We start from the raw sequence: 25,691 nt of genomic DNA on the forward strand, positions 1-25,691 counted from the left end.
GTAATTCAGTGGAAGTGAACAGACAAAATACTACCTCCTCTGGGACACAAGAACACAGGCAATACTCAGGAAAATTTATAGCTTTGAGTATGTACATCAACAAATTAGAACAATTTTAAATCAGCACTAATAATGCACCACTATGTCCTTGAAAACCAGGAACAAGCCAATTCAAAAACTGGTAGATAGAAATTATACAAATTAGATTAAAGAAATAAATGAATCAGAGTCTCAGAAAAACATACAATCATAATTGACTTTTATCTACTAGTAACTCAAAAATTCGCCCAATAAATGTAAATGTAGCTATTTTCAGAGATAGACTCAACCAGCTCAAACCAGTGAACAAAACATACTTGTAAGATTCTAAGGAACAATGTTTTGTTTGCCTTTTTAAAATAAATTTACTCTGTTATTAAGTTGATTTATAGACTTATTACAATTACATGAGTAAGGTAATGAGTACATTTCCTTTTATGAAATGTCTTCAATTCCCTCATATTTTCCCATTCCCTCCCTTCTTTCCCCACCCATGTGTTAAATAGTCCACTTTTATCAATGTTCAAGGAAATCCACTGCTTCATTTTTTCACCCTTTCCCTAAAGCTCTTTGCCCACCCACACCTTCCTGAAGACGTAGAATGAATATACCATGCATAAGGTAAAGAAGACAGAATCATCACAAACTATAAATTAACAACAACATACACTAACCAAAAAATGGAGTATTCTGTTTCCATACCTCATAGTTTGTTTCAGGATGTTTATCATGTTATATAAATGTAATTGTTTTTATCATAAAGTCAATTCAGGGATTAAGGTGTGATAAACTTATAATTTTCTTTCTATTTAGTAATGCTTTTATTTTACATTAATGTTGTAAGTAACACAATTCAAATCCTAGTGAAACTTGAAGGTTCAGATTTAAAGTTAAATATTCAAAAGGTCTAATAATTCCATTTTGGCAACCAAATTGAAAAACAGGCATGGTTTATCCTCAGGAATGTCATTATTTCATATGCAAAAAGTAATTTTACCTACATTTTCTCTTTTATGATAACATATTATCTGTTATTCAGAGAGATACAAAAAGATTTTTAATTATGATATGAAAAATGCATCGACATGTATGAATGAAATCAGGGAGTAGATGGCTCAGAGCAGGGTGGTTCTGTTAAATATTCTCATTATTTTGAATGATGTGGTGTTTTTGTATGTGTGGAATTATGAATGTTTTTTATGTCTGGACAAGAAAATTTGATTAATAGATCATTATCTAATACCCAATGTCTAGTGGTAAGTGTGTATGTGTGTGGGTGTGGGTGTCTGTCTGTCTGCTTGCAAGTCTGGATTTAGAAGGAAGTATCTTATTTCCCTGAAGGTATGTACTTAATTCTATTAGGTGTACTCCATTAATGACAGCAGATAAAGTTAATTAACATTTTGTGCCATATATTTATGGACCTATGACTGCATGGACAAAATAAAAATTATGTTTGTGGTATGAGTTTTGTAAAAGATCAGCTGAAATTATAAACATTTGGAATCTTGAGAAAGATATCAATGGCAATCATTTCAGTGTAGATAAATTTTGACAACACTTGCAGTGATAGGTAATCTTATATCAAAATTTAATATTTATTGATTTTCCATAGCTACACTATTCTATAAATTTGTAGGAAAACAAGTTAAATTAAGGAATCATAAAAGTAATGTGATTATTTATTGCGAAGAGTTCTACAGTTAGACCCTGATTGTAAGTGCTAGGATCAATAGAAAAAAAAACACAATATACAACATGGAGTTAGGTATTTTATAATGAAGCACATTTTAATATACTCTACATTGTTAGAAAGACTAGAACTTTGGGTTAGCTTTATAACCTACCATAATAAGTGATATTGCCATTTATTAAGCAGAAAGGCTTACTCAGATTTACAAGATTGAATGGTTCAGTGTATGTTCAGCTAGTTTTATTGCTTTGGGGGCCAGTGACAAGACAATGTCAAGGAGGGAAGTATGTCAAAGAGAAATGATTTTTACCTAGAATGATTAAAAGATAAAAGAAGAAAGAAGATGGGAGTCTATTTTCTAATGGGTTTCACTCTGAAGAACTTAATCTCCAGAACTATTCAGGTATGCTCCACAGTCTGGGAGGAATTGGAATGTCATTTTTCTTTAACACATAGGTCTTTCTGGGGCATTCTAAAATCAAATGGCAACATCTTCACCAATGATAATAACTTGTCCAGGGGTGGAAGCCACTAGATATTTCTATAAATTCTAATCAGATCTCAACAGACTAAATATTTTATGGAATTCCTATTAAAATATTTTCTTGCAGACTGACTGGGTCTTCATAATGTGTATCTGTGTGTTTATATGTGTGTGTTTGAATAAACTAATAAAACAATGTGGCAGATAAAAGTATTAGTATGGCCTTTGGTTTTTCTTCTCATATTATGAAAGCCTGTCACAATTCCCAATCAAATCCCATCCAAGATTCAAACATTAATGCTGTCCCAAAATTTCTTTATGCTAACCTAAGTATATGCATCTCATTTCAGATGACCATGGTATAGGAAAATTTTAAGTCTTCCAATTACGTTATCACCAAGGAAACAACGTACAATATTTCTTTTAAAAATACGTAGATTGTAGAACATGTTAACCAGAAAATTGAAGGAGTATACATTATAGGATTTAATTTAAATATTTAGTCACATAAATGGATATTCTTTATCCCCAACTCAGAGCCCTTTTAAACTACATAATTGCTCAACTCATCTAATACCATCTTCCATGAAGTCAGTCCTTGCTGTAAACAAACCAGATGTGGTGAACAAATTAACATATGCACCATTGTAACATGCTGCTCTTCTAAAGCATGGAAGTGAAAGAGCATTTAATGCCTGTGAAGAGCTGGTTCTAAGGATTATGAAAAGTGATTACTTTGCACCTTAAATAGAAAAATCCACAGATGTTTCCAGTTGTGTTTTGTTGTTGGCATTTATGAGATATATTTTGGGAAGCACAATGAATGAAAGCAGGCTATTTTGTAAAACTTTGCTGGCTGACTCTTTTATTGAAATGTTTCAAATGAGAAGACAGACAATAGGGTGGGTAAGATGTAGTATGCAGCTTTAAATACAGACAAGCAAAACAAAGAATGGGAATTTTTTTTTCCTTAACAAATGCTTTCTGGTTATATTGTGCTATACACTATAATGATGAAATAATCATTTCTATGGAAAAGTAAGGAGAAAACACTGTCACCTGTTGAATTTCTTTTTAAAATGAATCTAAAATGTCAAGGTCAAAGATATTTAAATGCCATAATAAAATATTATCAAGTATTACTTTTTTTTGATAAAAAGTTAAAACAAACTGACAGACTGTTAGTCCATTTACATTTATAAGTTTCCTGCTCTATATTTCCTATTGTTCCTCTTTTTTGTTTGGTGATATATATATTTTTTAGAATGGCAACCTGGTCTTAACCATTACCTACATTATGCTGTCATATAATCAGAGAGTTTTTGGGGTTTTTTTGTTGTTGTCTTGTTTTTTTGGTCGGTCATGGGGCTTGACTGGGCTTCGGCGCTTGTCCTACACTCTACAGCTCAAGGTGAGCACTCTACCGCGGCAGCTGCTGCCAAGTGCTCAGAGCTGTCTCCTTGCCTGTATTTTCTCTCTATGGCCTAACTCTGTGTCCTGTGAAGGCACACTTGGTGTGATTCTCTGTCTTAGGACTGTTCACTGGAACTCTAAAAATGCTTTCGATGTGAGAGCTTGTTTAGCCACTAGCTTCTCCTCTGCCATCTTCCTGGAACTCTCGGGGATTTAATTTTTTGAGTTCCAAGTATATTTTAGGTATGAGACCCTTGTCCATTGTATGGTTAGTGAAGATCTTCTCCTAATCCGTGGGCTTTCTATTGATCTTCTAGCTATGTCCTTTGCCATGCAGAAGTTCTGCAACTTCATGCAATCCCATTTGTCCAACCTTTCTTTGATTTGTTATGTTTCTGGGTCTCTATTAAGGAAATTTCAGCCTGGGTCAAAGAGACTTAGGGTTTCTCCTATTCCATCCTGCAATGTTTTCAGAGTGTCTGCTTTGACTCCGAGGTCTATGATGTATTTGGAGTTGATTCTAGTGCAGGGTGATATATAAGGATCTAGCTTTAGTTTTCTACTTGGAAAAAAATTATATTAAGTGAAGTAAGCCAAGCCCAAAGTAACATTTGTCCCATGGTTTCCCTTAGTTGCAATATTTAGTATATGTCTGAGTCAAGCAGAAAGGGTCAGATAAGGTGATGTTAGGGAAATGAACCCAAAGATATGTATTTAAGGTTTTTTTTCATTCATGCGATTGTTTCTAATGCATTTCTAAGGTTATTTCTTTGTTGCTTTGTATGTTCCTTACCCACAGTATAACCTCTGCTTTCACTGTATTTGATGTTGGTTTAATTTGTGGAGGGGAAGGGGAAAAACAAGTCGTTTAAATAAGAATACAGGTGGACCCATTGCAACAATGAGAAGTACAAGTTGTCATGTCAAAAACGAACTTTATAACTTTGGTGGGGGGTGGAGTATTGGGTGGGGGCCCCTGGGGAGTCTGGGAAGGGATGGGAAGGGGAAACAAAGGAGGAGGCTACAATTCTTGATAAGAAATATACTCATTATCTTGCCCATGTAATTGTAACCCCTCTGTACAGTATTTTCACAATAAAAAGTAAATAAAACTTTAAAAAAAAGAATAAATAAACTACAACTGCTGAAGTTTTCAATAGTCAATGCATTACATTTTATGTGCTTAATATTTTCCTGAAATTATTACCTTTGGATTATATATCCCTAACAAACTCTTTTTTACGATTTTTATATGATTTATATAGATTCCTTATGTGATTCTTATGTGACTTCTTAGAGATCCATAAATAAAACAGCTCAGAACAGGAATAAAGTAGGTAAGAAGTCATAAACAATACTATTATGGTGCTCTTAATGGCTAAGTGTAAAGAATATGTAACAAAACTGTTGGAAGATTCATTTGTTGTTGTTGTTGTTGTTGTTTTTTGCTATTCTCTCCCATTTCTTTGTAGAAAGGTTCTCACTATAAAGTGCCAAGTGGTCTGGACCCTTCAAGGCTTGTCTCAGTGACATAAATGATGGGATTAGGGATGTGTGCTCCCATGGCTGGCTTTTAGGAAGTTCACAATATAGCAATACATATACACATAAAGAAACTTTTGTGAGTGATGTGTATTCACTTCCTCAATAGCCTCAATGTCAAAACGTCAAGTTACTATCAACTGGCATCACTAACACCTCCATAAATCAAATGCAAACTAAAAGCTCTACTTCAAAAACCAACATCTAAGGCAGTGTTGGAAATACAAGAAGATACATAATACATCTAAAGGAGTGAGTTCTTTAACACTGGGTATGAGCAGTGATAGTTGAATTTTTAACTAGGCTTGAAAAGTTCGGGTGTCCACTATGTCACTAGAGTTGCAGAGTTGACCTTGGTATCAAGATTGGAGGTAAAATTCAAAGGCAGCTAAATTGCTGGAGTATTGTAGCTCGATACAGTGTGACCCTTCCTGATAATGGTAAACAGAGAGTAGAAGCTAAGTTAGTAAAATGTATAGGAAGGATTCTCCACTGAGAATAATTTCAGGGGGTGATCATTACTCTTGCGTTGTAAATGAATAGCCCATCATTCTACTTTAAGCTGTAGCATATTTCTGATTGGAGGACAATTATAACATACCACTGTGCCATGAGTGCTGAGCAGTGTAGGTGTATATTACTCTAATATATGTAAAAATCCTTACAGGTATGGAATGGCCTGACCTTAACACTTCATTCTGTGTTGCTGAGTTTCATGGAGAAATCTTCATAATTAGGCAATTCACACTCATCTAAGTCTGAATCAGGCAACTGAGATAAGACATTAGGGTCATCACTTCAGTGACATGGTCTGTGACCTGTGAAATAAATAACATTATTTCACAATGCATATGTGTTTCTGAAAATGCATGTAATACCAAATACCAAATATACAAAAGGGACAATTATCCATCTCATATTATCAGAAGTAAAGATACTCCTGAATTGTACTTACTTGCTAGAGGATCACAGGGTCACTGATAACGTTTGGTACCTTTCCAGGTGCTCAATCTTCTTCAATCTTTTTTGAGGAAGTGTTTTTCCATATTTTTTTTTGAGATGTTTAGAAAATCAGTACTGTCACTAACCACAACCATGGGACAGGAAAGATGATGGGATACCTGGCCATAGAACTGAGAAATCACAGGAAGTGATAGGAAAGAAGACACCAGAGGACCCAAAGCCTCATTGCCAGCTTCTGGATCACCACATCCTGCTTAACATGTTTATATTCCTTCTATTACAAGGGGGGCGGGTGGGTGGTCAGTGTGTCCACAAACTAAGGCATTAATCTAGCTTTGGTTACAACTACTAACATGAGGTATTGTTTGTATACATAGTGATAATTGAATCCCTTATTGTTAGGGAGCAGAAGGGAGCAATAGTCATTAAATCCATAACACAGACATCCATCTTGTCTCCAAAGTCTTAATCTTTTAGTGTACAACAGCTCAAATTTAAATATTCTTGAGGTAATAGCTCATACCCCTGTCTTCCCTTGACTGATCTTTGAGAGCAGAGCTCTCAGCCTTTTGATTGCTGTTTTTGAGACAATATTGTCCATTATGACCAAGTGAGATATTTTAAACTTTTTATTTGTGGTCCTTAATGGTGGTGCTGGGGAATCAACTTCTTGGCTTCATGTGTCTTAGTCTACTGTGTGCTTCTGAGCCTGATATGACCTATGGTTTTATTTTCAATCAACTGGAATAAAGAAAAATTTCCCTAGGAAGGAATTAACACTTGGTTACTTTCTCCAGTATCTCTCACACACATAAAAGTTGTATAATTCTACACTGACAGAAAACGGTGTTCTTATATTATTAGTAGTAACTTCTTATTTTTAGTAGCTCCACTCTTCACAAACTCTTGCTCATTTGCTATCCCTCCTTCCCATAAAACTTGACTAGATCAACTGGAAACCCCCTACTAGTCAGCCTCTTCCTTAAAAAGCTCAACCTTAACTAACCTATACCCTGGTAGCCCTGCTAAAAATTTTCAAAGGCCTGACTGAAACCATACTCCTTCCTGAAAGCCCTCCTCTGCCTTATGGAAATCCCTCTTCCACTCCACCCCATCCTGGAATCCCTGCTCTGCAGCACCAGAAACCAGGCCACATCCATATCTCCTTCTATTTCCCACCTTGCTGCAATAGAACCCCGCCTACACCAGGCTTCTCCCTCAAATCCCCACCTCATCCACCAGATGAGGTCCGCCCCTACCTACTCTAGTCCCTCATAGTCGCACTGTTCCCATATCCTAGTACCTCCAAACTTCTCCCTTCCCTTTTATACCCCACCCCCAACCAGCCTTTTCACTCCAGCCCCCCAGGTTTCATCAGAAACTCTGCCCATAACTAGCCTACTTGTAAGAGGCTTAACCTCTCAAACACAGCACTGAACCTACCTCTTCCCACAAAGCCCATCAAGCTATACCAAAAACCCTTCACCTTCCTATAACGGCCCTTGAAGCCCTGCCTTCCTTGGCCAGGAGCTTTTCACATAGCCCATCTCCTGCCTGGAAAGACATCCCTGCTCCACCACAAGTCTCCCTACCTCCCACATCTACTCTTTCAATGCCCTGCCTTGCTCTCCAGATAAACCCACCCCCTATGGCTCCTCCCTCAGTTCCACATCCTACTCCACCAGATACCCTGCCCACAATTATTCTACACTATTATAGCTCTTCCACTCCTTCTCAAAGCCCCTCCTCCAACTAGCCCCATGGCTCCAAACCCTGCCTTGCTCCTGAAAAATCCCACTAGATAACCCCCAAAACACTATGCCATTTCTGGACACCCACATTGCTCCACTGGAAGCCACTGTTCCAGTTGGCCTCCTTCTGGAAGCCTAGAAACCCCCACCACACTCTCCCATCTCTCGACACCCACATTGCTTCACTGGAAACCACTGCACGAGTTAGCCTCCCTCTGGAAGCCTCACTATACGCAAATGTAAATCCCAGTCCCTCCATAGTCCTTTTTGGAAGGTTGTTTTCCCCTGCTGGAAATCCTGTCCATAGTCGATGTCCTGCATTACAACACTGAAATACCCATCCAACCTTACTCCTCATTTCCAAGTGGTGACTGGATACACCAGAAACCCCATCCTAACTAGTCTAGTGCACTGGATCTTATCACTGCTCTCACAAAGCCCTGGTCCTGAAAAACGCATCCATACATTGTGACTACACCCTGCTCTGCTGGAAACCCCACCTTCACCCTAACACACTTGCCAAAGGCCTGCCATTCTCCATGAGAAACCCCGCCCCTTACTAGCCTATGTCTTTCTAGTACCACCCTGCCCTCTCAAAACAACACCCTGAAAAGCCGCTCCCTCATAGCTCCGCATTCCTGCTCCAGAATCCCTACCTTCTGTCAACCTCTTGCCTCCATTCCTTGCCCTGCCTTAGGGGAAACCTCACCCAATATATCCCACAAGGGCTCACAGTGTTCCACCAGATCTCCTCCTCTAAGTAACCTCTTCCTTTGTAGCCTTGTTCTTCCTTCTCAAAGCCCTGCCCCAAACAGCCTCCTTCCTAGTGACCCCACTTTTTTCCACTGAAAACCTGTCCGCCTGCCAGTCTCCATCCTAAATCCCACCTACTCCACGAGACCCCTCCCCTAACAAGTCAAGTCCTTCCTGTTTCCTCCTTGATGTCTCAAAGCCCTACACAGCCTGTCCTTCACCCTCAAAGCCCTGTCCTGTTCCACCATACAGGTTGTGCGAATACCAACTCCTCCCTTAAACCATACAGATCTCCACCAGAAACCCCATACTACCTCATCCATGAAGGTCTCATCTAGCAACTTTTATTACAAATGTGATTTTGAACATATCTGGGGAAATAAAAGTTCCAGCCTCCAGCTGGGCTCAGTCACAGAGAAGGATTTGTGCCTGGTTTTGACTTTTCAGCTAGTCCTGACAATGTAAAGTGCTCTTGACTAAAACTGGATAAAAATCAGGCCAGTTTAATTTCAGGTGACTTCCCCCTCCCCCCCAGCCTTCCTCCAAAAGAAGGGATTCAAAATACCAAATTTTGAAATGCCTTGCTAAATAAGCAAGCCCTGGGAAAATGAAGTTCAACCAAGTTACTTAGATTAAAATAAATACTGTCTTAAATTTTTCTTTCAAAACTTTAAAATGTACATATAACTGATTTTGGTTTTTGGGTGATTAAAAATCTGAATGTGTTTTGTATGTGTTTGTGAACATGTTCATGATAGAAATTGTCAGCATGCTGTAACAATTGGCTGTTTAAAGTTCAAAAGGTTATAAGATTTGATCATTACCAAAAAATTTTTAAAGCATTTTCACATTGTTTGAAATGGCTTAACGATTCTTTAAGTTAAACATTAGAAAATCTGGTACTTTAGAATGCATAAGGCTTTTTACACTGTAATCAATATATCTGGCTTAGCAAAAAGGAGAAATTTTGAAGCCAACAGAAGACCTATCTTTTGGAGTGAAGGGTGAACAGGGAGAAGTGCAGTTCAGCTGGTCATGCATGGTGGAACAGGCCATGGGAGGAGTCCACTCATGGTGAAAGAGGGCAAGCTGGCACAAACGCAGTTCAACTAACCCTAAAGAGTAGGATTGGGTGTGTACCCATTCCACTGGAAGGGCCAAGTGGCCCATATTTATTCTGCCCCTTTTCCCTGCAGATAGACACTGGAAACCTAATGGTAAAAATGAGTGATGTGAAGATCTGATTAACATTGCTAAAACTGCCCCATGGATGTGTTAAAATTCATGTGTATCTGTTTTAAAACAAGCAGCTAAAGGTGAGTTTAAGAGGTTTTTCAAAATGCAACTAAAAACTAAAGTATAGAATATTAAAACAGAGATGAATGGGAGGCTTACAAATTAAGAATCGATTTCTGTTTTTAAAGTTTAAAAGTATAATTGTTCTATACATTTGCCTCAAAGTACAAAAAGGGAAAATTAGGATTACCAAAGTTATTGCTTAATTCCTATTTCAGTTTGGTCTCATAGGTTTTTTGTTGTTGCTGTTGTTTTGTTTTTTTTTTGTTTGTTTTTGTTTTTGCTTTTTTTGTAACCGTTCCCAGCAGATCCACAAAAAGGAGTGAGGATTCTTGTAAGTTTGTCAGATGTAACTTTGGCTCTTAATAAGTTTCAGGTAAGAATATGCTTAAAAGCTACTTCTATGTTGACTGCCTTGTTGCTTTTTTTTTTTTTAATGTGAAAAACATTTTTTTAAATTTATTTTGTGTGAACACACTGTACAGAGGGGTTACAATTACATGGGCAGGTTAATGCGTACATTTCTTATCAAGCATTGCAGCCTCCTCCTTTGTTTACCCTTCACATCCCTTCCCAGCTTCCCCTCCACCCCCCCCCCCCACCCAATCCTCCCCTGCCTTGTTGCTTTTAATTGGAGTAAAATGGCCTTTCATGAGACTCATTGATCTGAAAACTGGTTCGAATCCAGCCTGGGCAGATAAATGTCCCTGTGAGAATGTCACCTCTACTCAGCCAGCAGAAGGCAGAAAGAGCAAGCAGAACTGCTTTTGGATTCAGTGTGGCAGAGTGCTAGCCTTGAACTGTAGAGCTGAGGGACAGCACCCAGGCCCCAAGTTCAAGTCTAGCAACAAACTAAGGGAATTGCCAATGAGGCATTGTTCCCAGTGTGGAGAAGAAACTCCTTGGACGAAAGTAATGGAGGAGCATCCAGAGACCATAAGCCACTGCTTAGATGGCAGAAATAATGTCAGATCATGCATCATTTCTGCATGGCCCTTCAAAAATTGATCAGAGCCAGGAGGTCATGGGAAGATAGTTTGTAAGCATGCCTAATGTCTATGACTGTAAGGGACAGGAACTTGTCAGCCATCTGTGATAGTAGTAAAAAGCTAAGGTTTTAAAATGTAGAGGATAGTTTAAATCCCAACCCCTGTATGTGCCAAAAGCTCTAATTGGCGGTAAATTTTTGAGCTGACACCAGCTACATGAAATTCATCTGCTCAGGAAAAGTTTGTAAACCTGAGAGTGTGTGTCTATTGATATCTGTCTGAAGGCCTGCATAGGTATCTCAGATATTGCTAGGATTACTATAGATCAGGTTCTTAAGCCATCCATAAAGATCCTTTTGCAAACCAGAAGGATAAATAAGCTCCACTGCTGTAGCCAGAAAAATGGTCTGTGCATTTTGTCAAAAGTAAAAATATTATTCTTAATGACATTTAACCCTGGTAAACTCTTTGTAAAATAGGCTAAGTTTATAGGTTCCTGGCTAGGTAGGATCAACACTCCTGAGTCAGCTTGAAGAAGTGATAAAAGATGAATCTTTGCCCATCATCCCCTTTTAAGAACAAGGGAAAATATTCAATTTTTAAAAAAATGTGGCAAAATAGACAGAAGGAAAGGCATGGGAAATAATAGTACAGGTCTGAGCCCTCTATATCTGCTTAGAAAATTCTAGCCTTATTAAAAGAACTATATGTTTAAAAAGTTATCATCTTGGTAAATTGTCCTGGGCTATTGTATAAATTGTCTTAAAAACTAGTGGGTTCACAGCCTGCCAAGTGTATGCAATGTATCCTTACCAGTCAATGTAGGAATTTGCAGTCCAACATTAGGTATGACAATCCCTTGGAGCCACTGAGAGACACTGCTGCTGCTGCTGCACACCCTAATGGGTAAAGTTCAACAACAGCCTGACACTTACCTGGAGGAAATCTACATCAAGACCCAGACCACCTCCACCATGGTAAAAGTAGACTGCACTCCTGACTGATTCCATCACCTGAAAATGCTTCCCGGTTGAAAGCTGCTACAACTAAGATCGTGTGGGACATTCTCTTGGTAATATGCAGTAACCCTTTATACTCCCACAGTAGATATTGGGAACAAGAATATCACTGGCTTGCCTTAGGCACTACAGGGTCACAGCCTAGTTTGGTTCTGGTATGGTAATAACCTGCTTCCTCCTGGGTGTGTTTTAAAGATAAACGAGAGATTTTTTTAATCAATGGAGTTAGTACGAGGAATGAGTCCCAGCCCTAATCTTAGCCTTAAAATCTAGTAAGCTTGGGCTGGGAAGGTGGCTCAGTGGTAGAGTGCTTGCCTTGCATGCCTCAAGTCCTTGGATTGATTCCTCAGCACCACATAAGCAAAAAGAAAAAAGCCGAAACTGGCACTGTGACTCAAGTGGTAGAGCACTAGTCTTGAGCCTTGAACTGAGGGACAGTGCCCAGGCCCTGAGTTGAGGCCCTACGACCGGACCCCCCCCAAAAATAATCTAGCAAACTTTTCATCCTACTGTGCCTTGAGGCTTTCTGAGATAACTTGGTTCCACAAGTCAAAGGAAAAATGGGCGGTTTTAAACTCTCACCACAAAAAAGCTCAAGGAATTGTAAAGAAGAGGAGGGTAGTACAGTAAGCCTTAGGAAAGGAACTGGGGGAAAATTGGTATCCTCAGGATGAGAAAGGATTTAAAAAGTAAGGATTGTCTTAAAATATTTGTAAAGAAGACAAACCTCAGAAAGTTTAAGTATGTAACAAATGGTATGAGTATGTCTTAAAATTGGAGCTTACGAGTATAGCTGGTATAAAATTAAGTTAGCTGTTATATACAGAGTCAAGATTGCTAGAAGAAAATGTCAGGGCCTTTGGTACTGTTAATTTTGTTACTCACAATCGGACCTTGTAGACTGGTGTCCTTTGTAACAGAGAGGATCAGCACAGTCCATCTATTAGTTCTGAGAACCAAATACCAAACTGTAAATATAGAACACTGTGCCAATTAGGGGAACACGATTGGTCCCTGATGCTCTAGAAGAGGAGGGAATGAAGAGCCAAAGTAACTCCAACTTGAGATTAACCCCACCATCTTTTGCTAGGCTGCCCTCAGAGTAAGCCCAAGAGAGAGGAAAAAAACACAGGTTGCCACCAACCCTGCCCACCCTTAAGAAAGCAGAACAGTTGCCCAAATGTTCCAGGAACAGAACATACCAACAGTTCAGAAAAAAGGCAGTATGTTTAGGGTGGGCTCAAACCAATCATGTAACTGCTTGTGTGGAAATTCCCTAAACTTATTTGTTCAATATTATAAAAGTTGTGTTGATTCTGTGCTTGGGGACTCTTACTGTCACGGGTTACCAGTGCGTGGAGGACCAAACTTGAGCTTGCAAATAAATGACTTTTGCTGTTTGCATTGGTAGTAGTCTGTGATGGTCTTTTGGGAGTCCCAAGTCCGTACAACAAGCTTGATATAAAATATCTCTGCCCAGAGATTTGAATGATGGCATTTATAGTTTAAATGATTTAGGGTAATTATTAACATCTAACACATGCTGAGGTTTTTATTTATACCTCACTTTCACCCTTTCTTTCTTCCTCCCTTTCTTTTCTTTTCCTTTCTCTTTCTTTCTTTTCTTTTCTTTCTTTCTTTCTTTCTTCCTTCCTTCCTTTCTCTCTTTTTTTTCTTTGTTTCTTTCTTTCCTTCTTTCTTTGTTTCTTTCTTTCCCTTCCTTCCTTCATTTTGTCCTTCTTTCCTTATTTCCTTCCTTCTGTCCTTCCTTCTTTTCTTCCTTATCTCCTTCCTTGCTTGATACCTTGCTTCCTTGCTTCCTTCCGTGCTTCTTTCCTTCCTTCCTTCCTTCCTTCCTTTCTTCCTTTCTTCATTCCCTTCTCTCCTTCTCCTTCTCTGCTTTCTTTCCTTTCTCTTTCTTTTCTCTTTCTTTCTTTCTTTCTTTCTTCCCTTTTCTTTTCTCTTTTATGAAATGAGTATGAATTTAGATATTTTGTTTGTTGAACAAGTATTATACCATTAGAACAATCCTTTTTTAATTTAGTTACTTTGCTCATAGGTTATCAATTTTAGTGAAGGCTGAACAGAGGCTAAGTTGCTCAACTATGTCTGCCAAATAACTGGGATCACAAATGCATTCCAACTTGCCAGGCTTTAAGATAATATGAGAATCATATTACTTTCCTGGCACACTGGTTCTGAAGTGTGATCATCTCAAATTCTACCCCTTTAGTTCATGATGTGAGCTCCAATAGCTTTCCCTCAGTATAGATTATCTAAATGAATGATTTAAGTAATTTCACTTTAATCTTTTTTTTGCCAGTTCAGGGACTGTTATAATTTTATTTCTATACAATTTTTGCATATATGTGCACATTACTATTAAAATGTTGCTTTCCCTCACTTTTTTCCTTTTTTATTTTTGTTGGTCATGGGGCTTGAACTCCAGGCCTGGGTGCTCTCCCTAAGTTCTTTAGATCAATGCTAGCACTTTACCACTTGAGCCACAGTGCCACTTCCAGTTTTCTGGTGTTTAATTGGAGGCAAGAGTGTTACAGATTTCCTGCAAGGGCTAGCTTTGAACTACCATCTTCAGATCTCAGCTCTTGCATAGCTAGGATTACCGGCATGAACCACTGGCTCCCAGCTAAAATGTAACTTATTTTAAGTTCTATGATTTAGTTGAGGGAGTAGCATGAGTGTGTAGAACGGAAACTTTCAAGTCATTTCTCTAAATAATTTCAGAGTTTCATTTTCATAATATTTATTGGAGTGATTAATAACAGAAGCTCCCAAATAACAGAATGATCCTTCATTTTCTCCTTCTCATAGGTATTATTGAAAAATGAGTGAAATCTAAGTATAAGGCCATATGTACGTGAAATTATAAAATATATATATATATATATATATATATATATATATGTATATATCAGCAATATCTGTCCAGTGAACTGTATGGTTATGTAATTTCATCATGTCAAGTTCATCAAAAGGATGGACTTCCATAAACCTTAACTACCTTGTAACACCACTGCACATGCAAACTTAAGTGTTCACAATTGTAAGCCAGACCTGTGTTTTACCAAAACTTTGTATATAGTGTGTTATTTTTTTTCATTTAGGCTTGACACAAAATGTGATTGCCCTAGAAATAAATGATGGCATTATAACTACAATAAGTTAGTGTAAATCTTTACATTGAACACATGTTCAGTATGAGTTGCACTTTCTTTCCTTTTCTTATTTTATCTTTAGGAAATTGATTTCAGTTTTGATGTAGTGCTTGCCAGACAGGTACTCCACCACTGGAGTCACTCCACCAATCCTTTCTTGTTTAAGTTACATCACTCATAGAGTAGCAATTTTTGCACCCAGCCCCAAAAGCAGGGACCATAATTTCTTTCCAATATACCTACCTAGTAGGTTGATATGGGTGATACTTTCCTTCCTAGACTGATTCAGAACTGTGATCCTCTCAAATTTCTACCCCTTTAGTTAATAGTGTGTGCTCCAGTTCTGCCTACCTTTAGAGGATATGAGAGAAATAAATGATTACAGGTAATTTGAATGAATCATTGGCTTATAGGTGATTTGATATTAAAATGTAGGGTAAGTTTGAAAGTATAATCACAGTAGTCATATATTTTGCTAAGAAAATTTTGCTTCACATTAAAAAATATCTCGACCAGAATTCAGGACTTAGTTTGCTGTCTGTCAACTTGTATGTCATTTGGTAAAATAAACTTAATGTATTCCATGCATGGTAAAGATCTTTGAATGGTCTGATGTGCTGGTTCACATCTATAATCATGGTTAGCAATCAGAAATAAATAGATCACAATTTGAACATAGCCTAACCAAAAAGTTAGGAAGACTCAATCTCAACAAAGTAGTGGATCATGTTGAATCATGCCATTAATCTCAACACCACAAGAGGCTAAGTCTCTGCCCAGTACCTGTGTCACTTAGGTAACTGGCTCACTTGGAGGCAGTCACCTGTCCTGATGCAGAAACTAGGCTGAGATTTAACCAAGAGGAGGGAGGAGTCTCCTCCACATTCCCAGGTTGGACCTCCAGAATGCAGTGAATGTGCAGGCTTTCCTCCTCCAAATGGCTTCAGATGCCATGATGCTGAGTGCTCATTATTTGATTTCAGTGACCTGTGGTAGAGGTGTAAGGTAACAGTAAATTAAATTTCACATTTGCCAATTGAGCTGTTCTTCACAGCCTGTGAGTTCAACTCACCAAGTGTCCATTTTTTGAGAGTTGAGAATACTGAGGTAGGGGAGAGAGGGAGGGTGAGTGAAAGAGAGGAGTGATAGATAGAGGGAGAGAGAACAGAAAGAAAGGAAGGAAGGAAGGTAGGCAGGAAGAAAGAAAGAAAGAAAGAAAACAAGGAAGGAAGGAAGGAAGGAAAGAAGGAAGGAAGGAAAGAAGGAAGGAAGGAAAGAAGGAAGGAAGGAAGGAAGATAGGAAGGAAGGAAGGAAAGACAGACAGACAGAAAGATAGAAAGAAAGGAAGAAAGAAAGAAAGAAAGAAAGAAAGAAAGAAAGAAAGAAAGAAAGAAAGAAAGAGAGAAAGAAAAAAAGAAAGAAAGAAAGTAAAAAAGAAAAAAGAAAGAAAGGAAGGAAGGAAGGAAGAATAAAGGAAAGAACGATAAGTGATTGAGAATGAACGGTTTAGAGTCAGGAGTTACATGGCAGAGGTTCTACCTGTATTTGGTATTAGCTCTGCCCAAGCCATGCAGACCCTTCCACTCTTCTTGGCTAAGATTCCATCCTTTATGTGTTACCTAGGTATCTGGCATGCCTGGAGGCAGACACCTCCCCCTCCTACAAAGTCACAATCTGGTCAGCCTCTGGTCACACTTTCCATTTGACCAGAGGAGATTCCCAGGCCTTGAGATCACATCCAGTGTGGCCAGAATTTTCCCCGACCAGGCCATATCTCAACCAGGTCCTTGGCCTAGATATGTCCTGGCCCAAGGTTGGGTCAACCCCCTTATTTCACATGCCTCTCCATCATATATGGCATGGGCAGCAGTTCAGTAAATAAACTACTTTACCTGACTGAATAACATGTGGTGATCTCTTCATTGGCTACCTCATGAAACTTACCTAATTAATACACCTTACACTTCAGAGTTTCTAGTTATGAATTCATGGATATTTTTCTGAAACATGTGAGATCAGTATCTACAAAACATATGTACTAACTATCATTTGACAGTATAATTCTGCCTGGAATCTTTTTATTCAATTTTTTAATTTTGAAAATAATATACAGAGGAGTTGCAATTACATTTGCAAGATAAAGAGTACATGTCTTATTAAGCAGTGGTGCCTCCTCCTTTGTTTCTCCTTTTCATCCCATCCCATCTCCCACTTCCTCCTCCAAAGGTGTAAAGTTCGTTTTTTGACATAATGTGTTGTACATCTCATTGTTGCTATGGATCCACCTGTATCCTTATTTACATAATTTGTTTTTTCCCTTCCACTCCACAAACACTACCAACATCTGAATTTTTAATAGCAGCCTAATTAACCTTAAAGTCTATTTTGTTTTCTTTGCTTTGTTTTGTTTTTAGCATAAAGTAATCAAAGATTTGGTGGGACACTCTGAAAAGATCTCTGCCTTCATATTTTCTAATCACCCTGGGCTACAACCTGTGTGCTACCAGGTCAGATGATGGGACTTTGAAATACTAGAAAGCAGATGCACATCAAAAGGTCCATAGCTTTGGGATTTCTCAGATTCTTTTTTTAAATGTAATTGTTACTCAGGTGTGTAGAGTGTGTTTACCATATCACAATTCATGTAATGTGTACATTTGCTTTGTAGACAATGCCATCCTTTCCTGAGCTTTCTCCCAGTTTCTGTTTGTTTTATTGCTGTTGTTTGTTTTTGTTTTTGTGCCTAACCTTCAGCTTCAACTCAGGATTGGTTGCTGCACCTGAGTTTTTGTAATCAAGGCTACTCTACCTCTGGAATCCCAGCTTCCTTTATGACTTTTTGGTTGTTAATTGGAGAGAAGAGTCACAGATTTTCTCACTCCTGCTGTCTTTGAACTGTGATCATTAGCCTCCTGAGTAGCTGGGTTTATAGGCCTGAGTCCCCTGTGTCCAGCTACTAACGTGTTGGTTTTATGCTTCCCTGGTTGTGTTACAATTTTCCTCTACTTTTGGCACTAATACTACATATTGCCTGGCTCAAATCTGAATTGGTGGAACATGCTTGTATTTTGAGGAAGGCAGGAATAGGAAATTATAGGCCATAGGGATGTATAAGCTAAACAAATCATTTGGAACATGGCATAAAGACAAGTAATTTATTGCCAGTTGACTGCGTCCTGTCAGGGCTGGGAAGGTAGCTCAGTGTTAGAGCGCTTGCCTTGCATGCCTGAGGCCCTGGGTTCGATTCCCCAGCACCACATAAGCAAAAAAAAGCTGGAAGTGACGCTGTGGCTCAAGTGGTAGAGCACTAGCCTTGAGCTGAAGAGCTGAGAGACATCGCCCAGGCCCAGAGTTCAGGCCTCACAAAAAAACAAAACAAAGACTGCGTCCTGTCTTTACTGTTTAATTTTGCATGGCCTGGAATGATGTTAGACACAGGAAAATAGCCATTGGTAGAAATAAGGTTTCTCATCGTGTTCTAAAAACAAAACAAAAAGCCACCAAAAAATATTATGTATCAGTCCAATTTCCTCGAATTAGAGACCAATCTGCCCGAGTTTATGAAAAAATGTCCTTTATTCAACTGCTGCTACTTTTTCTAACTACAAATATAATGAAATCTGTAGTAGTCTGTGGAATTGTATACCACAGCTGTCATTTTAATTTACAAAAAATTCAGACTTTAAAATGTTTATTTATTCTTTGACAGTTGTGGGGCTTGGACTCAAGGCCTGGCCACTGTCCTTGAGACTCTGTGCTCAAGTTACTTAGAATTCCACCAATTGAGCCACAGAGTCACTTCTGTTTTTTGAGTTGTTAATTGGAGATAAGAGTCTTATGGGGACTTTTATTCCTGGGCTGGCTTTGAACTGCGATCCTTAGAAATCAGCCTTATGACTAACTGGGATTACAAGCATGAGAGACTGGCACCTGGCTTCAAATAGTCATTTTTAAAATGAACTGCTTGGTGCCTCTGGCTCACATATATAATCCTAGCTATAGTTAGGATTATAGTTATGAGAAACAAACCCTAGTTAAGTGTTGTTCATGATGGTTTGTATTGCCATGTTTTAATATTTTTGTTACTTTTACTACAATGCTCTTATTTTTATTTTCACCTAGGTGGGTGTGATAAGTGCTAGCCCGTGTTGCACTTTCTTTGGTTGAGATGGAGCTATGTGGACGATCTTTCCTAGAATGGCATGGATTTGAAATCCTCCTGTTCTCAGCTCCCCATGGGCCAGGGATGATAGAAGTATTCCATCATGCATAGCCAGGGGTTGGGGAGCACTGCAGGTAACTCTACACTGGTCTGGAACTGATGTCCCAAATACCTACCTTTACAGGCAAAACAATGTTATATTCCATTTCACTTTGAATAGCTTATGTATATACTTAGAGAGTACAATGATTACCCACTACATGTTAAATATCTAAAGTAGTCAATATAATTAGCAGGTTTATCTCCTAAAACATTCAAGCTAATGTATTTTGGTAACCTCCTGACTCTGCTAGCTATTTTGCAATGTTCCATAAACACAAACACAGTGACAATGTGTAGAATATTGGAAGTTGATAGGGTTAGAGACAAGTTAGACTATGTGTAGTACATATATATTTATCTATTGTTCCTCTGAAGAATATTTTCATATATTCACCATGACAATACCACCATATATTCACCATGACAATAATTTTCCTGCAGTGTAGAATTTCCCATTTCATAATCTGCCATCTTCATCTTTTTACATTATAAGTATGCATGTTTTCCTGTTTATTATAATGATTTGAAATTATTATATGATGGAATTAAAAATTTGTAGAGTCTACTGAAATTATCTCATTTTGTTTGGATTTGTGATGCTAAATCATTAAGACCATGGTTTCCTGAAATGTATGCTAACAGACTAGATCATTAAATTATATTCTAATTACATCTTTTTATTGTATTTTACATAGGGTTCTACTGTTGTTGTTTTATGATATAGAATGTTGTGAAGCTAGACTGAAACTTTGAACCCCACTTCCTCCATTAACACTGTTTTATAACCTGGTTATGGATGCTGATAAGTATAATTCTAAATAATCAGGCGTTTGAGACCTGAGATTTAGTTCAGACAGCCTGAACATGAAATTTTATGAGTCTCTCCTCTCCAGTTCACTGCAGAATTCTTGCAGTGGAACTGTGGCACAATTGGTAGATCACTGCAGTCACCAGAAAGATACTCAGGCTTGTCATATAGCCCCTGAATTCAAGACCTAAAACATAGATATGCACAACATAACCTCACATACACACACACACACACACACACACACACACACACAAACACCAACACACATGTACACACACAGATGCTCTGGCAATGTTGTATCTTAAATTCTTATCCAGAGATTAGGCAACAGCCCACTCATTTGTGAAGGTTTTTTTCCTGATTATTTTAAGGAGGAGGATAGTTCATGGGACAAAGATGACAAGACTTTAGTGAGGAATTCTTTATAAACGACTAGTTTATTATAAAAAAAACAGGAGCAAAGTTTTCATATTTAAAGCTTACATTCCTTCAACTATAGTATTTTTCTATAATAATAATTGAATCATGAGAAGACAATGCAGAATCTCTTCCCTCCTCCCCCGCCCCTCTGTCATAAAATATGACAAAAGTATCAAAAATACTCTCTTATCTTACAAGAATGTACATCTCCAAAAATGTCTGACAATATGTGTAAAGTTTATTTTTCAATACTTGTATGATTTTCCCACCTCTAAGTACTTACCTTTTTTCCAGATGACAGCACACTGGGGATTCAAGGGTAAATAAGTTTAGGAAACAAACAACCAACAAAGTCCTAGGATGTAGATGTCAGAAATAGATGCAAGAAGTACATGGCAGGCTGAGAGGGCCCTGAGAGGCAAAATGATTTCTGCAGTATGAGAGGAAAAGTGACAAATAAGGCATGGATCTGATCTAGGAAGTGTTCCTTGAGGTTGAGAGCATGCTGATGCCCAGGCCTAGCTGAGGATGTCAGGATTTGAAAATGTTCACATGTGTGTAGAGTGATGTGGGAGGGGAGATTTCAGTCTCCAGTATGTCTATGGGACGATCTTATGTGAGCAAGCAGCTTAGATCATTGGGCTCTGAGAGATGACACTCTCTACCTCACAATGGAATAGAATATGGAACTCTGAGAGTCAGGCGACAGTAACTAACAGTCAGCTCATGCCAGCTCAAGTGGCCTGTGGCTCAGGATCAAGAAAGATGTTCCTGTGTTGTTTTCAAAGTTCAAGAGACTCAGGTCTTAGGCATGAGAGGTGTGAGTGCCTCACACAATGCTGCAGACATTGGATCAGTGAAAAAACACGAATCCATATTCTCAGGCCTTTTTATAAGAAGAAACCAAGGAAATCAGAAGGCAACTTAGGCCAGGTATAACTATGACAGCCCACAGTACAACCTTCTTCTTGTATGCTTTTATATATGTATAATGAGAAAATACTTACTGTGTACTTTTCAGTCCACTCTATTACTCATTTTGAAGTATATTCCCAATTCCATGTGTCAAAAATCCATTCTTTTTACCACCTAAGTGTGACAATGAGTCAGCCCAAACCTGAATGTGCCTTATAATATAGGGAGTTTGGACTCAGGCTTGTTGGAAATGCTGGTAATGGACCTCGTCCCTGATTACAAGAAAGGTGATCTTTTCTATGTTAAAAACATCCTTCACCAATATAGAGTAGGAGACAATGGAGCAGTTGCTGGATATTGTTTAAAAATTGAGTGCTCCTCCCTCAAACAGAGCTGATGATTGGAATACTTGGTACCTCTCTGAGACTGTTTCACTGAGGTCTGATCACAGGAGCTTGTCTTGAGACAAAGAAGTTCACTCCATGGCTAACTCCTTAGGACTGGTCTGCCAGAACATTTCATTTTCCTCAGAAGCTAGGGGAGCCTTAGCAGTTTGCTTGCTGAGAGACTAGGATTAAAGGAATGAGCCAGTGGCACCCAACGTCCACCCTCACCTAGGAAACCACTATCTTGGAGGCTTTTGAATGAATATAGACAGAAGAAAGAATGCAACTTGAGCTTGAATTCCGGGCCTGAGTGCTGTCCTGTTCATAGCACTCTGCTATTTGAGCCCCACGTCCAGGTCTGACCTTTGGCCGGTTAATTGAAGTATCTTTAGAATTTTACAAATTAGACTGTTTCAAACTGTGATCCTCAGATCTCACTCTCCTGGTTAGTAGGATTAGAGGCATGAGCCATTGTGCATTTATTTGGACAGATGCTTATAAGCAGTCTCACAGAATTTCCTTGAAATTGTGTAGACATATCTCCAGTTTTTTCTGTCATGTTTACATTACTCTGTGGGATTTAACTAGTCCCATGTGTGTCCTGTTAGTTCAGAACAAGGAGAAGCACAGAGTTGTTCTCCTTCTCTCCTCCCATTGGTACAGATCCTTCTACCGTAACTGGGAGGAAGATGAACAAGATGAAAAAGAAAGTGGACGTTGGGACAAAGAGAAGTTCTGTCCTTGAAAAATTGGTATCTTTGAGCTTTTTGATTCAAAGTCTACATTCTTCTTTGCACACCAGTTGTGGTTTTCACCAGGGGGTTGAGGCTTAGCACTTCAGTGGATAGCAGATTACACATCATGGATGTGGTTGCTGTTTTGGACTCTCATGGATGACAAAGAGGTCTGTGCATAACAAGTCAGATTCAGTGGGGAAACAAATTTCTCCCCTATCACAGGGAGAATTTTAGAGTATTGTTTTTCAGAAATTGTGAGGAGCAGCCTGCTTGCAAGAGTCTCTTCCCGTCTCCCAACATGCATATCCTGCCACAAAAACTATATAGGTCAGGATGTGGAGGGTGGGCTCTCATTTTCCTCGACTGCTCACAGCATGGTTTGTTCCATCTTTCCTATGTGGATGGACTTCTACTATGATGATTTCTATGAGTACACGTACCATGACACCATGAATGAATTTACACAGTATGTCAAGCTCAACATGCCCTCTTCAGACTTGCTCTTCTGCTCACATATTCTTCTGAAGCAGCTGAAGGAACGCATGATCCTTGAGACCAAGAAAAAGAGGAAGAAGTCCTTGTTTAGATGCCTCAGATCTAGTGAGTACGGATGGAACCTGGGTCTCTAGGTCTGTGCCTGATTGACCAACAGCCCTTTGTACGCCCCAGCTTGACAAAATGTCCTTTTATTGATATTCTTTGCCAGGTAATATCTGTTCTCCTTTTGAAAGAACTTGGACGTAATCACTCATTAGAAACACCCTACCTACTTATCAGTGTTCAGTCCAAACTCAAGTTCTAAAGCTTCCCCCATTAGATCGTCATGAAAGTTTAGTCACACCTTAACTTCTATAGTTCTAAGACTCCTGAACCTATTTCCATGCTCAGGTTTGCATCACCGTAGAAAAACTCCTGCAGAACTCCAGATAAAGAACCCATCAGTGATGTTATCTATGGTGACTGATAGACATAGGAAGCCATCACTAATCTCCAGAAAGCATGTGAATATAGAGGGCTTTTTTTTTTAATTTGTAGAAAAGCCCAAGCAAGTTTTGAGTCTTGTGGACATCTCACTGGTTCTGAACACCACATGTGATGCAGGTGCACCTGCACATACAACCAAGGAAGAAGATGATCCAGAATGTCTCCCATTGATATTCACAATCCACCTAGATCGGCGCCAAACCAGTCAAAAAGACTCGTCTTGGTGTGCAGGGTAAATGTGTGCTAAAGGAAAATGACCCCAGTCTATGTTCAGGAAAACCAATAAGAGAGGTCCAAAATCTAGATTCAGTTGAGGAAAGAGAATCTTTCCTCACAGAATACCCAGACCAATCTATCCTCCTGCAGGGGATCCAAATTGCAATTAAGAAATTAGAATCTGCCCCTCCCTGGATTCAGGAAGAAAATCCTGTCTTTAATGAGGAAGTAAATTCCTTTGAGGACTCAGAGGCAGAATTTATGTATGAAGGCAACTTAGAGTCCAAGCTAGATTTAGAGATTCCATTCCCCCTTGCTGGAAAAGTCTTTATTTTTATTTTTGTTCTGATTGTTGTAAAGTGTTAATTCTATTTATTTTTCTAACTTTATTAAAATGTCAATGTTTTAGATATATTGTAGACTCATGAATCCTAAATATGTTTCTTTTTAAGCCTACAGTCTGAAGCATCGTGCATATGTGTGCTATTGGAGGGAAAACACAGAGTGACAGGGGGCTGAACAAAAGAGCCTACTGTGTATAAAGGGAACTGTTAAATGCTCAGGGAGCGGCAAAGAAGCCGGGCCATCCCTGGCTGTGTTGATAAGGGGGAGAGAAAAGGTCTTGGACAGCAGATAAAATGGCCTAGAAAGCTATTCTCTCAATTGGGACAAATGACACAATACTTATAGTGGTATGTGGGACACACTTCCAACAGTGAGTTCAAATGTGTATACATTTTCTTTTTGCTTTGGGTAAATATGGAAGAAAAATTTGGATCCAATAATATAAAAATCTACTTATGGTTAATATTTGACAAAATATATAGGAAATATATATACTAGAAAGTAAAAACCATCATCAATAGAAGAAAGAAGGCTTACATAGATGAACAAACACAAAATCAAGAAGGAAAATAACATAATTAAATTAGTTGTATGTAAATACATGTTATATTCTTGATGTTATATATAGTATATTATATAATACATAAAATTGAATATGATTTTTCAAACTATACAGGTATTTAAATTTTTATTCTTGAGTAATTATTTAACAAAATATTAGTGTAAAATATTTTTGGGTAAATATAGCTATAATTTGATTATAATTAAATGATTATATGAATATATATTCGTGTGTTTCTATATCTAACACTTATTATAAATAGATGAATAAACATATACATATATTTGTATATATCTGTCTATGAAGTGAATATAATGAAACTGACTACGCTATGTATAAAAATGCAGCTATGAGTTGAGTCCATGAGACTCAAGCCTGTAATCCTAGAGATGTGGGAAGCTGGGTTATGAGGTTTAGGCCTTAAATTTTCAGAAGAGGCCTGGGCCCTTCAGTGTAGCAAAGAGACATATATGCATTGCGATCACACTCCCCAAACTCAGAGGAAAGTCAGTAGAAATCAGGACAAGCCTCTTATGACACTCTACTCAGTTTCTGTACCAAGATGTCCATCTGTAGAACATCAGATAGAAAGTAGGCATTCCCTCCAAAAGGATCTAAAAAGAGCCTTCTGAACTATAATCTCTGACTATACTGAGTTAAACCTTATTTCCCTTCCCAAGCTGCAAACTCATAAAAATATGGCAAGGGCTCAAGAGAGATAGACAAAGACTTACAAATACATAAAATTATATACTGTGTTTCAGTAATTCAATTACAAATCACCAAAGCATGTTTTGAATTTTTTTTAAAGGAAATGGAAACATATCCTGAGTGTATCAAGAACTGGGTGAGAGTTTGGTTGTTGAATTGTTGAATCCACTCCTAGGCAAAGGAGACACATATATGGAAGAAATTATGTGGGGGTGAATGTC

The sequence above is a fragment of the Dipodomys spectabilis genome, unplaced genomic scaffold (genome assembly GCF_019054845.1).
Source record: "Dipodomys spectabilis isolate Male_0828 unplaced genomic scaffold, ASM1905484v1 ptg000481l, whole genome shotgun sequence".
Lineage (NCBI taxonomy): Eukaryota > Metazoa > Chordata > Mammalia > Rodentia > Heteromyidae > Dipodomys > Dipodomys spectabilis.